The 16,194-nt window shown below is 35.7% G+C and overlaps 1 protein-coding gene across 2 annotated transcripts in view; it reads right to left on the bottom strand.

Annotated features, from left to right (window-relative positions):
• The window catches only part of Tmem18 (transmembrane protein 18), an 81,632-nt gene that overhangs the window by 34,118 nt on the left and 31,320 nt on the right, over positions 1 to 16,194 (bottom strand). The gene's annotated exons all lie outside the window — the stretch shown is intronic.

The following is a 16,194-nucleotide window of genomic DNA, read 5'->3' as shown; positions in this document are numbered from 1 at the left end:
TTTTCTAAATTTAAACAATTGGTACGTTTACCATATATCTTGTTAATTTCTAAGAAATTGGTTAAAAATCTGTGGAAACATGAAATTTTAAAAATACCTCTAAAACGTGTCGGACTGTGTGCGTGACAAGTTTAAATACTCGTAGGGCTGAGATTGTATACGCGCCAGGGAAATGTGGCAACGCAGCTCTCTCTATAAACTGCGATAGCGAAGGGGGCAGAGCAGAGAAAATCATAATGTTATATTTGTCGTTGTTTATCTTTTAAAACGAATCGAAGCCGTTTGGTTGAAAAAGTTACTTTAAGATTTTTCTACAAGTTTTTTTTAAGGTTGATAATACACCGCAACAATTCAGAGATAATGATGCCTCAATTTTTATTGAATAACATGAAAATACTACTACGTGTTGAGTAATGAAATTTTCAGAACTTACAGGTAATAGATGCACCTAGATATCGTGCATAGGAAATTATTTCACGTGGTTTCGTTTCCGATATATAGTCCTATAAACATTGGTCTACCAAAAAAGTACGATAAAATAAAGACTTTTTTTTATTAATTTCATTTTTTTTCTCAATACACACTAGAAAGAAAATTTTTATGTCTTAAGTATTAATAAGACAACATTCCAACAATTCTAACGAGGTACGACAATCCAGTATAAGTTTTGAGTGAACGTCATGGCAGCACCGTGGAGTCAGGGGCCTATCTTTATGAAATGGATAGTAGTAGTATCTTCTGTTAATAGTCTAATAGTGACAAAGGAACGGTATTGCAATGTTTATTTACTTTGCGATATAGGAAATATGAATCACAATAAAACACGACAGGAGCAAAAGGGGGCCACCGTGCTTATGCGTGTCGACAAACGTAACGTGAATGAAGTTACTCGATCTGCTCTGTATCAAAGCATGCGGTATAAAGGGTATACAAAGAATTGTGTACCTCGCCATGAACTAGGATGAGTGTGAAACTGCGGTCAGGAAAATCCTTTCACCACATAGATATTTTACACTTATAGCCACAAATCAATTTCACCCTGAGCAAAAGTAACAAAATATTGAAAACACTCTTGATATAACGTCGCCTGTATTGCTAAATAGAGTGTGTCTTGAAGTCAGAATGCAATATCCATCCAAGAGAAAACAGAAAGAAGAAAAAGACAATCGAGACCTCGTTGAGTTCTCATTTCCAAAACGTGGTACAAAATAACCACAATAATGTTTATTGGGAATAATTTTTTAGTTGAAAGATTAATATGATCAGTGTTAACATATTGAAGGTCACATTTTTTTTTTTTCCCTCCGGATTATCATTTCAACTACAATATAATTCTTTGTTCATGAATAAACTTATATTTTCAGGGAAGAATACACAGTAAAGTACAGAAAGTTGTTTCATTATGTTTAACCAAATGCAGTTTCTTGCTCCTGTGTACAGAACGAACTCGAGGCGCATCTGTCTGTGTAATGAGTGAGCTTTGAGAGTGCTTTCTCGCTTGGCCGGAAATTCCTCCCAAACTGAGCCCCTTTTAAGAGGAGTCCGTTGTAAAACTTCTCTGTTTTTGTTTACTTGCTGGACCGAAAACGCAGTTAAAACTGAGTCACTTTTGGAAGGGTTACGTTGTAGCTCTTTACGACCTAAAACTTGGTGCTTCAATGATTAGAAAGTAGTGAAAGTAGTGTAAGTAGCTATGACATTAGCTTGACTTTAAGCAACAATATGATCGGCAAGTGTAAGGATTCCATGAACCCAGTGTTTGGTTCTCCAAGAAAGAGATGGAGAACACGGTCATGCATACAAGACACAACCACCATGTACAGGCGAAACTTTGAAGCATAACCATGAAAGAGAATTCCCCGACCCAAAAACAAATGTCAAATCGTTTTAATGTGTCTTTGGGAACTATCAACCGCACCTTGCGTTAACAAATGAATCTTGAAAAGGTGTTCCCGACTAGCTTTCATCACCTTACCGATGCCAACCGATGGGAAGTATAACGCTCGGAAGTTATACGAGCGGCATCTGGAAAACCAAAGGTGGTGGTGCGTTGCTACATTGGATGAGGTGTGCGTGTATCCCTCACAATGCGACACACCAAGAGTCAACATGTACAGAGACAAAGACACGAAGAATATCACAAAGTGGGTCTGGGCATGGCAAGAGCCTTTTCCGAAAGAGTTCATGGGGTGGCTGTTGGCTACTGTTACGGAAGCAAACTGACGATACGCAGGATGAACTACACAACCAACTAGCAGAAACTGCCAGTGGAAGATCCTGAAGCCGACCTACGAGCAGGAGATACCAGAAATGTACAGAGATGAGAGTAACATTGTCTGTATTCATCAAGATAAAGTTGCATCAAACACTTCAAGATCGTCCCTCACATTCTACTAGAATATAAAGGAGGCTACTGGAATACAAATCATAATTTTTAACGAGGCATCTTTCAAGTCTCCCGATCTAAGTTCAATGGACTTTTGTGGATTTGCACTGCTTAAAAGGGCTTCTGGGAAGAGGTGTATGACAACTGTGAGTGGACTCTAGAAAGTTGTAAAAAAAAAGGAACGGGGAACGGAACTAGATACTCCTCGTAGTTCTTCAGCGGAGCCTTCTGCAATGGAAACTACATTGTCAAGCCATCATTCCAAGCCACAGGAGAGATATCGAGCAGTGCCACATATGCCGTCATGGATTTTCATGTGTTCCATTCATAACTATTTACGCAATTATGGATTTTCGATTTCAAATGATTGATTGATTAATTAGAGTTGAACGTTCTTCTTGACACTGAGGCTACAGGAAAAGAGTCTTTCTACTTAAAAGCAGGATCGGAACCACTATCCGGGCCTCCACTCGAAGCTTTGTACTTCAATCGGGACTTAGTTCTGAAAGCACAAGAGTTAAGAATTTGGCTAAGAAGATATAAATTTCTATTTCAAATATGCCTTTTCATTTTATAACAGTACGAAAAGAAGTTCTATGGATAAAATAACTTTCTAACGACCGTTCTAGACTTACAACATGCTCAGAAAGGCAATTTGTGAGCTGTTAAATTTTACAAAGCAAGCTCACATTAGGTTCTTCCCACCGAATACTTTGAGAGTTCATGTTTGCACAGAGAATGACATAACAGTACTTTTATGTGGTACTTAGAAGAGGAAAGAGTACAACTTTCGTACTTTCACGTCTACTTCCTTGATTGAAGTATTATGATATTTCTTGCTTCTAAATTTGAAATAATATAACACAAAAACTAAATGACATGATCTACAGGGTGGTCCAAAGTAGGTATACACCTCTGCATTGATCAAGTATAACGTTCTAGTTTATGGGTTTACTTGTGTCGGCTCTTCCAAGTAAGTAAAAACACATTATGAATAAATAATAAAGAAACATGGATAACAATAAGAAATGATATACAATGCAATAAGCTGATCAGTACGGTACTATATACCTACTTTTGGGCCACCCTGTATAACTTTTCGGCACTGATAAACCCAAATAGTATTAATCAATTTGGGTTGCAGATGAACAAAGAAATGCTACTCTGAAACTTGATCAGGCCAGTAGAACCTACGACTCTCAGTTTATTCTATAAGTTTTCATTAACTAAGATATTTAGTACAGGGAATCAGTGCTTGTAATTAGAAAAGAAGTACAAAAGAAAAAAGATCACTTTCCATCTTTTCTCTACAAGCCGGATTATATATATATATAAATCTTCTCACCTAAAATAGGTTTTTCTATTACAGCTAGTTCGTGGTACATTTCTCTTGTGCAGCGAGAACAGTAACCTATTGTTCTGAAAATAATTTTTGTGGAGTAGCCATTCAACGTCCAGTATCTCTTAAAACGGAACTGTATTCCGTATTAAATGTTTTCAGAAGAAAGAAAAAAAAATAAATATGCTCATTCTGTTAATAGGATGCGATCTTCAACAAATACTTGAATACGTACTACAGTAGACGAGCGATTATTATGCGATTGGAAAGGATAACAAATGAACGTAGGTGCATCTTAAACGCTGATTCTATATTATGTATCACATTACTGCAAAACGCTACAAACCTATGACTAATCCTGATATAAATACAAGCCTAGTAAGTTCATAAATAGAAAATATGTTTTTATCCTTCGTGAGGTTCAGTAACATGAGGTTTACCCTCAGCTCACATGGAAAGCAACAAGAAATTTATAACTTTAAAGAAATTATTTCACACAGAACAAACGGAAATTTCCGATTTCTAAGTGTGGAATTTACACATCAAAAAACAAGTAGCACAGAAGTATAGATTTTGTTTTACCGATATCTTGCTTTAGACTACGACGCAACAATAGCAGTTACAATGGAATTGCAAATACGGATGGATACTGAAGATCATTTGCATGATGTGTTTTAAGGTAAAGAGAAAAAGAAATTTACAAGCTTTAACTCCGGCGTACTATAGGCTTATATGCTGGATCTAAGGCTTCAGAAGTACACCTTACTGCAGAAGAGTATCATTTTGTACTAAACACCCGGACACGAATATTCTGTTTCAAACAGTCATCCAGTGGTACTTCCTTCTTGCCAACACTAGTAAAGTTTGAAGCTGAAACTAGACCATTTTCATGTAGTGTTTTCCAATGACGTTCATGAAAGTGTGTCTGCAGTTGAATGGTGAAGTCACAAGAAGAGCTTACTGACAATAGTGTGCTGTAAACTATACTAATTGCCTCTGTTTCATCACCAAAAATAGACAGAAGAAATCGATTAAGCAGGGAAAAGGCATGTAAGTTATTATCAGACTTCCAAACTATGCTATACGTAACTATTGGAAATCTTATAGAACGGTTTGTCCGTCCGTCGACAGGTTTCAGACCAAAAATGGTAAGAGATATCGAGATTCGGTTCTTTGCAATCGATTCAGCGTTCGAAGAATAGGTTTTATCTCCGTTGAAGCTCTATTCAAACCGGAATTGGTTAAAATTATCCATTTGTGGTTTCAACGTTTATCACCACATAACAAACATTGGTAACAGATAGCGAGAAGAGTTTTCTTGCAAATAATTTAATGTCTCACGACAAGATATCATGATTACCCACAACTAGGGTTGCCAGATTTAGTAAACGAAAAACCGGGACACCAATCTCAGGCTATACGTATATAACGTCAGGGTTCCTACTCATTTGGTCAAAATTAATTAATTATATGTCTTTTCCAGACTACGACTCACAATTTTCCAGATCATTCTATATACAATTAACATAAATGAAGCCCCACAAAGGATGTAGAAAGAATGTGAAAAGGTAACAAGATGATCTGTCTGCCGTCACTTATTCCGAATTTCGATTTATTGAGTTTAACAGGTCCTAAATATTGCACCAATTACGACACACCCTCCTGTTTATGATTGAAGGGACACATTTTTTTCTTTGTTGCGTCCTCACCTGAGTCAGAAACACTAAAAAGAAATACAAATTTAGCATTTAGCAAGAAATACATTTACGCTAAATTCAGGACGACAAACAAAAAATATTTAGATTTACGCACGCTCTCCAAAAGTTTGAAAAAAAAAAGTATCAAAATTAAACAAAACACGTGTTTAACTGCCACTTCTTGTGTTAGAGTAAGTTGTTACAGATTTTAACCTCAATATTACTGAAAATTTTATCAGATAAAGGAAAAAATATAAATCCGAAATTATTGAATGCGTGAACCGTATCTTTAGAAATATTTATTGACTCATGGGAAAGTACATTAAAGACAACTCAGTTCTGTAATCGTTGAAGTGGGATTTCAAATGAAACTTAGATGTAAGACTATAGATCTAAATGTGACAGACACTCGGGTAACTTTCTATAATATTCTTACAATACTAGCAGTGAATTATTCGAAAAATGAAGCAAATTCTTCAAATCAAATATATAAAACACCTAAAACATCTTTCGAACCCTTAGATTAATTTGCGAAAGTAATATTGCCAGCAAAAGTTTTAAACGTCTCTTCCTAGACCACAGGTTTTGCTATTACACAACATTTTTCCACTGTTGTAAATTTCTGCTGGCAAAAATTATGGTTTTACTATTAAGATGTTCTAAATGCTCTTCCCTTGCTAAGGTAATATTCACGAAGTTCTTGAACTCTTTTCCGCTAGGTCGTAATGTTACATAAGGGCGCAGTTGGTATGGTTTCTAAAACAAAGGTACTGAAACTAACAATGGATTTTGTTACAAGTGGAAAGTTAAAACCACGAGTCGGCACCTCTTTCAAGCACGTCTTATAAGAAATGCTTGATGTAGTAGAATGGAAGTTTGAAACAATACGTTCAGACTAGCTAAAATCATCCACTCTTAGGCCAATACTTTGACTTTTCCAGCTTCACGCACTCTCTCATTATATATATATATGGTAATACTGTCACTATCTTGTAACAAACGCACGTATATGAATTTTATTTTCAATCTGAAGAACGGAAACCGGGACAAACAGGCGTCCCGAGAGCCTTTTTCGGGACAGTTAATTATTTCATTTTAAAACCGGGACGTCTGGCAACCCTACCCACAATACACTTTCAATACCGAAAGTGGTTCAAATTTACTAATATTTCCGGTTTCAGTACTGTTTTCTGTAGAGCAAAAACGGTAAAAGATATCAAGAAACAGCTTTTTACAATCGATTCAGTGTCCCAATAGGTTCTACCTCCTTCCTTAGCCCTCTATTTAAAAGGAACGGACTGAAATAAACATTTTTTTTGTTCGATCGTTATCGCCATAGAACAAAAATAGTAATAGATAGCGAGTAATGGCTTTCTGATATGTATTCAGTATTCGAGGAACTTGTTCTATCTTTGATCTTATTACTCTATTGCTACAATTTACACATGCACTACTTCAAGTCTAAATATTGAATTCCCATAGTTTGGAACCTAGTTTCACACTGTGAAACGATACTCACTTGTTATTATGTATTTATTTATTTCCTTTTGTTTAAAGACAATGCCACACAATTCTAACATATATACATATTTAATTTTTTAAATCAAAGTATTACAAACAAACGGAAGGAAGTTAAATTATAAAAGGAAGTTGTATTTTATAGGCTTACATGATTCTGCTTAATGTAATTGTATGCAGTAAGGAAGTCACAATTGTACAAATTAATCCTTGTGGGCGCGCGGTCATCATAACACATGTCGCTACTATATGACATGTTATTTTTCGAGCACACTAGAAACTCACCTATTTTTGAGTGAAATTGTCTGCTACGTGAATTGATAAGTTTCATTTCCGTACATTATTTACTCGAGCAGTTACAAGTGGTTGAAAAGATATCCGTTGTCAGTGGAAAATTTTTACCCTGCACGCACCTACTTTTGTTTCTCATACATTTCTTGAACTGCTTGTATATCTGTACAAGCATACAGACGCGGAAGCTGAAGTGATTTCAGAAGATTCAGGAAATGAGATTGTGGGGGGAAGGCATGTTTTCTATCATATGATGATCCCGTAGAAAATGGTAATGATTCTACATCAATACTGATCGCAGAAAGTGATCTGTATAACAATATGTCGGAAGATGACACTCCTGCTTGAGTCTTGAAGACGACATTCCCCTCGACCTCATGCCTATAAAGAGGAATATGGCATGATACAGAACAAAGAACCACCCAATGCAAGGTGTAGAATTGAACATTGTAACGGAGCAATCTAGCCTAGAACAAGTAATGTAAAATCCAGAAAACCTTTATAGATGTGTAGCTGGTTATTTACAGGCGATGTGATAGAAGAGACAGTAAAAGAACAAAAATATTAAGATAAGCTTCATAAAACCACATGCTTGAACCAAGGAGTGTGACTCCCAGCATTAGACGCAGAAGAGATCAAAACACTTTTTAGAATACTGTATATCTGTAAATGCCATGAAATGTTCCCCATGAAACATCACTAGTGGATGGTACAGGTATAGAAGCTATAATTTGTACAATGTCACAGAATGCATCTATTTTCTTATAAATTGCCCAAAATTAATATTTAGAAGTGAGAGAAAAAAATCGAGATATTTGAAATTTTTCGTAAGAACAGACTATACATACAATATCTGAGTATGTAATCATACACAGTAATTTACAATAATTCGATAAATGCTCGATATTTTTTAATCCAACATTCACAAAACCATATTTACAGGAAACAATATTCTATGTTACAATATCTTGATATAATATATTCAAACAATCGCATTCCTGAAAGACCAATTCTAAATCAATATAGAAGGAATTGTTTTTATTCAGTAGCAAATAGAGCATCCGCCTTATTTTCAAACGAACACGCCAGAAAGTTGATTTCAAGCTCTACATTCAGAATAATGAATATAGCCTTTTAATAATAATAATAATAATAATAATAATAATATATTTTTTATTGCATACTGGAAATTACAGACAGAACTGCACGCTTACAATTTCCATGCAAATAACAAAAATAAACATAATACATTATAAAATACAAATGATACATGCACAGAAAAGGAAAAAATCATGCATAAAATAAACATGCTGTTATATATAAGAAAATAATACTCTCAGCTGATAATGAAATGATTATATAACTGTCTTTGTATATTACTAAAATTATGATCAAAAATGTCAATAACACTGGCAAAATCATTGGCTACTGATAAAATTTTATACAAAGGAACATCATTGAGAAACTGAATGGGTTTAAATATTTTCTGATTTCTTATATGATAACTGTTGTATACATAGTTATTATTAATAACAGATTCAAATTACCGTGAAGAATTGAATGTAGCATTTTAAGATCCAAAATAATCCTTCTTTCAGACAACCTTAACATACCTAAGGACATTCTAATTTCAGTCAACGACATACGTTCATAACACTTAAACTTCCAGCGTAACCAAGCAAGAAAAAGATTTTGAACTGTTTCCAGAGTAGTAGATATTTAATCTATATTTCTATTCCATATGATTGAACAATATTCAAGATGACTTCTAACATTGGAATAATAAGGCATGTTTCAACAGACTTAAAATCACTGGACATCCATTTAAGAATTCCAAGATTCCTTCTCGCTTTCGAATTTATATTCTCAAGATGTTGTTTGAAAAGCAATTTGCTATCAAAAACAATACCTAAATCTTTAATACAATTCTATTTGGAGTATCATTTATGTTATATAAGTGAAAAAAAATTGGATTTGTTTCATTCGTAATATTCATTGAAAAGGTTTTGTTACAATTTAAATGTAGTACATTTGTTTTGAGACCAAAGTAGTATTTTATTAATGTTATTTTGGAGCACCAAACAATCATCCAAATTTACAACAGTTTTGTAGATTTTGAGGTCATCTGCATACATCAAACATTTACAATCCAAATTTTCAGTTATATCATTAATAAACATAAGGAATAGAAGTGGTCCGAGATTTGATCCTTGCGGAACACCGGATTATGTTATATACGTCTGAAAGATTACCCTTATACCTAACCACAAACTTTCTTTGGGACAAGTATGATTCTAACCAGGTAATAAATACAATAGAGAGATCATAACGTTTCAATTTGTAAATTAAGATGTCACGTGGTAACTCATCAAAGGCTTTAGAGAAGTCGAAATAAACTACATCGATTTGACCATTACTTTCAAAGATAGGAAGAGTATCAGCCATAAAACATGTTAAGTTAGTTGTAGTTGACCTATTTTTTATAAAGTCATGTTGATAGATCGTAATATTGGGATAAACATGATTATACACTTATTAACTTATCAAAAACCTTGGGTATGATACTCAACAGAGAATAATAATAATAATAATAATAATAATAATAAAGAACGTTTACACTCTGTATTAAATACTTGTATAATTGAGTCCAGAAAATTCTTTCATTATAAATCTTCCTTATTTTCATTTCAAAGAATTAACTTCAAAGTTCGATTAAAATCAACGATTTCTATTTAAAACATCAAGCTATTTAAATTAAATCATCCAACTAATTAGCCCTGTCAGACTAGGTATTCCGTAGGCCTGTAAGACTAGGTAATCAGCACTCAAAACCTTAGGATGCTTCAAACCAAATTACGAGGCTTCCTGTCTTTGCCCCTTCTTGTCCATATAAAATCTTGAGTTTAGGTTTATGTGAAAAATTAGTACGTAATGGTGCAAATATACGTTTCTTGTAATTAATGTAGCTTTTTCTCTCTCCCTCTCTCTCTTTTAAGGCTCGATAAGTGATGGTGGAGGCTCAGGGAAGTTTCACAGCTCTGAAGCGTCGGACCGTCGTCAGGTTCCTGTCTTTCCAAGGAAAGTTTGGAAACGACTTTCACACTGAGATGTCAAAAACATTGGGGAGTCCTTCTTAACAGTACCATCAAAACATGGATACTCGTTTCAAGACTTGGCCATTTTGCCACTGAAGATGAGCCGCAGCGGGCGCCCTCCAACTTCAGCCGACTCGACATCAAATGATGCTGTCCATGAACGGATCCTTGAGGACAAGCAAATAAGAGCCAAAAATAGCCCAGATATGGAACATCTCAAGGGAGCGCATTGGATTCATTATCACCAGTATAGTGGACATGCGCTAAGTGGGGTCCCGAAAATTGCTGAACAGTGGTCAGAAGAAGGAACGAGCTGATGCACCCAAGGCAGGTTTTGACCATCTTGAGGCTAGTGCTCTGATTTTTTTTTTTTCCCAATTAGTAACAGAGGATGAACCCTGGCTCCATATATATGATCTTGAGACCAGGGAGTAGAGTCATCGAGATCATAGAAGTCTCCCATTCAGAAATTAATAAAGAAGGTAATGGATTCAATTTTCTAGGATAAAAATGGTATTTTGTTTGTAGACCAACTACCTAGAAACTCCAGTATCACCAGCGAGTATTATGGTACCCTATTGGACTAATTGAACGAGGCATTAAGGCGAAATGCAACGGAGAGTTGTTTAATGGGCTTCTCATTCTGTACAATTGCCCAGCTCACAGGTCTCACGTTGTGGCTGCTAAATTGAACACTCTGGGATTCCAATTGGTCTGCCAACCTGACACGACTCCCCCTGATTATTATTTGTTCCCAAACTTGAAGAAACACTTCACGGGACATCATTTTGAGGACATTTCTGACGTCAAACATGTCGCGGAGACCTGGTTTCAGAACAAACTAAAGGGATTTTATTGCAAACGTTAGAAAAGCTGTAACATCGCAGCAGTATGAAGTGCATCAGTCTCACGGGGAAATATGTCGAATTACTGTGTAACTTCATCCTTCTAGCTCTACCTTCTGGACACAACCTGAAACTTTTCAGCTTCTTTCACATATTGAAATCAATTTGTACCGAAGTCGCTACTGAAATGGAATAGTGTATAGTGAAGAAGGTTACCATAAATCTTTGAGAGGTGTTCTAAGAGTTATGTACGGTTGCTGATGCCAAAAAGTAGTAATTTTTCACTTCTCTTTTGTATTAATGATGAACAAGTTCCGTTTGTGTTTCCTTTTTCTATTCTCCTTCGACTAGAAAAAAGACATTTTTCAGGAGGATAAAAAGGAAAATTCAATAATATAACTAAAAAACGCAGGTTAATAAAAAGCAAATCCTAATGGATATAGATATGGAAATATATCATTCGAAAGGGTATCGGAAAAAATTAATTGTCACCATGAACTAACAGAGACATAATGCTAAGTTTTATGTCCTTTCTTAATACTCTGTAAACAGAAACAAGTCACTTGTTGCCAGATCAGGAGAATAGAGCAGATGCAGTGACATTTCAAAGCTACATCTAGTAACTTCCACTGACCGCTGCTTGGAATGTATCAGCAACTGCATTGTCCGCAAGGAGACGTATCTTTTTCGTGACCATACTACGATGTTTTTGCTTAACAGCGTTTCGTAATTTCCTCAGAAGTAAGCAGTAGTATGTGCCTGTGATAGTACCACCCTTCTCAAGGTATTCTGTACGAATGACCTACGACAGTCCCAGAAAACCAAGAGCATAATCTTACCGGCAAACTTTTGCACCTTTGATGTTTTGCGGGTAGGTTAGGAAGAGTGCTTCCACTCCCTGCTTATTTCTTTTGTGTGAGAATCAAACATTCATCCACAGTTATTAGAGAGGGGGGAAAAAATCCTCCTCATCTTGCTCTAAAAGATTTGACATGTCACGCCGTGTTTGTCTCCTGAATGATGTTGTGACTGGTTATTCGTCGGTCTTCCAGGACCAGCTCCAGGATTTTCGTCACTAAGGCGCATCATCCATGATTAGTGGTTCATCTCTAAGGGACATATGACCTGTTTGGAAATTCCTCTTTCACCTTACGACAGTGTCACACGATGGGTAACTACAATCACTTCATTTCATCATGAATATAACGGGCGCTGTAAACCTTCAAACCCATAAACTTAATCACGCTACGAGTTTTTATCTTCTCCATCTTACACCTTATTGACAACTAGAGCCACACCTTACTAAAGTAAGGAAAGTAAATGACATATATGAATAACTTTCAATAATTATACATGTAAGGTCTAACGTCTACAAGGCGAAGTTACATCAAAATCACTTAATAACTTCTGAGAGATAATAGAATTTTTCGATACCCTCTCATACTTACGCTATAGAAACTCCAATATTTTTATCTGGACGTATTTCCTGTGCTCTATACTTAGAATTTTAATTCATGACACTTTTTCCCCCTTTGGATCGGAATTTTCGAAAATGCTGAAACACATGTTCCACTATTTTTAAATAGAAGTTTATACGAATTTCACGACTCTAAGTTAAGCGAATTTCCCCACATTCGGCACTTTTATAAATAAATAATTAAATGATAATTTCAGTATTATAGAAACTGCTCCCCTTTCCTCCCTTAGAAGCGGAATTCTAAAAACGAAACACGTATTCTCTTATTTTCAATATACCAAATTCACACCTTCAACTTAAGCAAATCCTAAGATTGAGCACTTTCTCAATAAAGAAAGGGAAATTCGGATATTACAGAAATACCCATTAGGAGCGGAACTTTTGAAACCACTGAAACACGTTTTTCGTTATTTTTAACGACGAGGGGTTATCAAAAAGTTCGTGCAACCACCTAGAAGTTGACAAACTACGAACCTTTTCGGACATGTATTTTACAACTAGGTCCTTGTATGTAAACATGCAAATTCTAGACTCGTTAGAGCAACTCTTTTTTACTTTTTTTTTCCAGGCTTCTTTTAAGGTGCGATGATTGACAAGCTCATTAAACACACGGAGTGTCACTAAGTTCCTCCATTTTCAGAGGAAATCAGAAAAAAAACACGAAGAGATGAAAGAAGTCTATGGGGATAAAAGCCCATTCTATGAGATGATATCCAACCGGAAACAGTGATTTCAAAGTGGACACATGACCACGGTGGACGCCTTTAGATCTGGAAGACCACTTTTTACTGATGATGGCGTCTTGCGGAGAAAGCTGAGATCATAATGGAAGACAAGAGGATAACCATTGAAAGGGTTATGTGTGCAATACGTATGAGTTATGGGTCTGCTTAGAATATCATTCACAACTGGCTGCATCTTCAGAAAGTATCAGCACGGTGGGAGCCACGACTGGTCACACCTTTCCAGAAGAGATATCGCGAGGACATTGCAAGATAAATGTTGCATCGCTGTGAGGTGGATGAAGAAAACTTTCTCGGCAGAATAGTGACAATGGATGGAAGTTTGGTTTATCTTTATAATCCAGAAACAACGGAAATTAGCAAACGCTGGAAACACCGCTAAAAATGCATGAGTGCAGAAGTCTGCCGCCAAGGTGATGCTTTCCGTTTTCTGGGACTGTAAGGGAATCATCATGACAGATTACCTACAACAGAAGCAAAATATTACTAGTATGTACTTATTCCCATCTCCTAAGTTACGAGAGGAACTGAAAAAGAAACGTCGTGGATTGGTCACAAAAGAGTGCTGCGTTGGCAGATGATATACCAGATCATTCCGCTCATAATCACATGATGAAGTCAGTGAAATTAGAATATGAAATATTGTCCCTTTCCCACTCACTGGGTCTAGCACCAAGTGACTTCCTTCTCTTCTCAGAAATGAAGCATCCGCTCAGAGGAGGCCATTTGGACATTAGGGATGATTTCATTTCTGAGGTTGAACTTTGGATTTGAAGCCAAATTGCAGAGTTTTACAAAACAGACTTAGCAAAGTGAAGAACTGCTCGCAAAAATGTGTCGCTAGGCACGGTAACTACGTAGAGAAGGCCTAATACCATCATAGTGTCAGGGTTCTCCAGAGTGGATTTCTTTTAGGTGACTGCACGGAACTTCCAGAACTGCGATTTAGATATCCAGAGTGGAAATTTCTGATACATTTAATAAAACATCTCTAAAACGAATCAATAAACTTACAGCAGTTACAAGACTTCCTAGTATATGCCTAGTTTCATTCAACTTTAGGGATTCGTGAGATATAATATTTGTAGTCCCCCTCCCCCAAGAAAGAAAAAGTGAATCCTCTGTACCTTCTTAAAATAAGCATTTCTAAAGATCCTTTCTTATTCCTTGCTTTCGTGACAACACGAGTATTCTGTCCAAATTTTACGTTTCTAACATATAGCAGTATGACCTGAGCGATGATGAGTCAGTCACTTCTATTGTTTTGTATAATATAGAATAAATTTACAAATATGCAGAGTCATACACGAGAATGTATGAATAAAACAAACTAAAAATAAATAAATAAATAATAATAGGTATGGTTTAGTTTTAAATCATATCCAGGTACCGGATCAAACTCAGCAGGAAAGAAGACATGAAATCATTTGGCAGTGAAATATCAAGATAAGTTTAATAAACGCTAATCTATACGTAAATAAATAAATCAATAAATCTCTATATACAACAGAAGAAGTCCTGAGTGAGTAAGTGACTGACTGATCAACACTCAGGCAAACCGCTTAAGCTAGAAACTTGAAACTTAGACAAGGCATGCAATTTGTGACGTAAGATAGCACTAAGGAAGGATTTTTGGAAATTCGACGGAGAAGGGCAAAACAGGGATGGCAATGTCCATATCTCAGAATTACTAAGCTGATATTACGTATATGTACTCATCATTTAAAATAATAAAGTGGGGGTGCTCTTCTAGCGGCACTGTAGTTATACAGTAGTATAACTTTGGGAGGGGAGGAGGTTCAGGTATATATGTTTCGTTGTAATACACCCCATAACCCCGAATTTTCATCGAAAGAAAATTTGTAAATATTCTATTCAAAGTTATATTTTTCTTTATGAACGAAACATTCATTTTACTTTCATATTGTGAGCATTTAGCTTCTGCGAAGCAATAACTCTGGCGCCACTAAAACTTTTTAAAGCCCAGTGCATTTATATATAAAACAAAGGTTGCTTTATTCAGTGTTTTAGAAAAGTTTATGTACTCACGCACTTCTAACTATAGCCTGGCGAGACGACGGGAACCATTTTCAATCATTTTTTTTATCTTTCTTATTTTTATTTATTTATTTATTTTTGATAGCTGAAAGAAAACCATCAACCATGAAAAACTCCGACCAATTGTAGCAGATGACACTCAATATGATTTTATGCCAAAGTGTAAGCCGGTGAGTCATATTTTGACTGCAGAAAGGACATACTTTAAACTCCAAGTCCCACTTGTGACGTGGCCTTATTAAAAAGTACCGAAGAAGTAAAAGCATTTTATATTATCAGATCTCAAACTTGTGAGTGCAAAGTTGCATCATACTTACTAGTGTTCGTGAAAGTTCGTGGATAAAACAGCGACATCCTAATAGTGACGGCGAACTTGTGAGGCAGTCAATGTAATCGAGAAGAGTATCGAAAAATATTTTGGATTCATACAACTTAGAGAACTCTGAAAATCAATATGGAAGCAGATTGACACAAAGCATCGGCGCCTATGAGTGCTTCCGTAAGATGCCCATACAAGACGTTCGAATTTTGTGCAAAATTTCGAGCTCAGACAACTTCTATATAAAACATGCAGAAGAAAGAACGTAAAATATTGCCCACAGTAACACGTGGGGCTACCTGTTATAAATATATATGAAGCGTTTAGTGTTTATATACTGAACATAAATACTTCCGATTGTTGATTCTGTAATTCAAACAGAGCATAAAATACAAATATTATATACATGTGCCTTGCGCAAAATAT

Source organism: Thermobia domestica, chromosome 8, assembly GCF_964235325.1.
Source record: "Thermobia domestica chromosome 8, izTheDome1.hap1.1, whole genome shotgun sequence".
Classification (NCBI taxonomy): domain Eukaryota; kingdom Metazoa; phylum Arthropoda; class Insecta; order Zygentoma; family Lepismatidae; genus Thermobia; species Thermobia domestica.
This window is presented reverse-complemented; position numbering and strand designations above follow the sequence as displayed.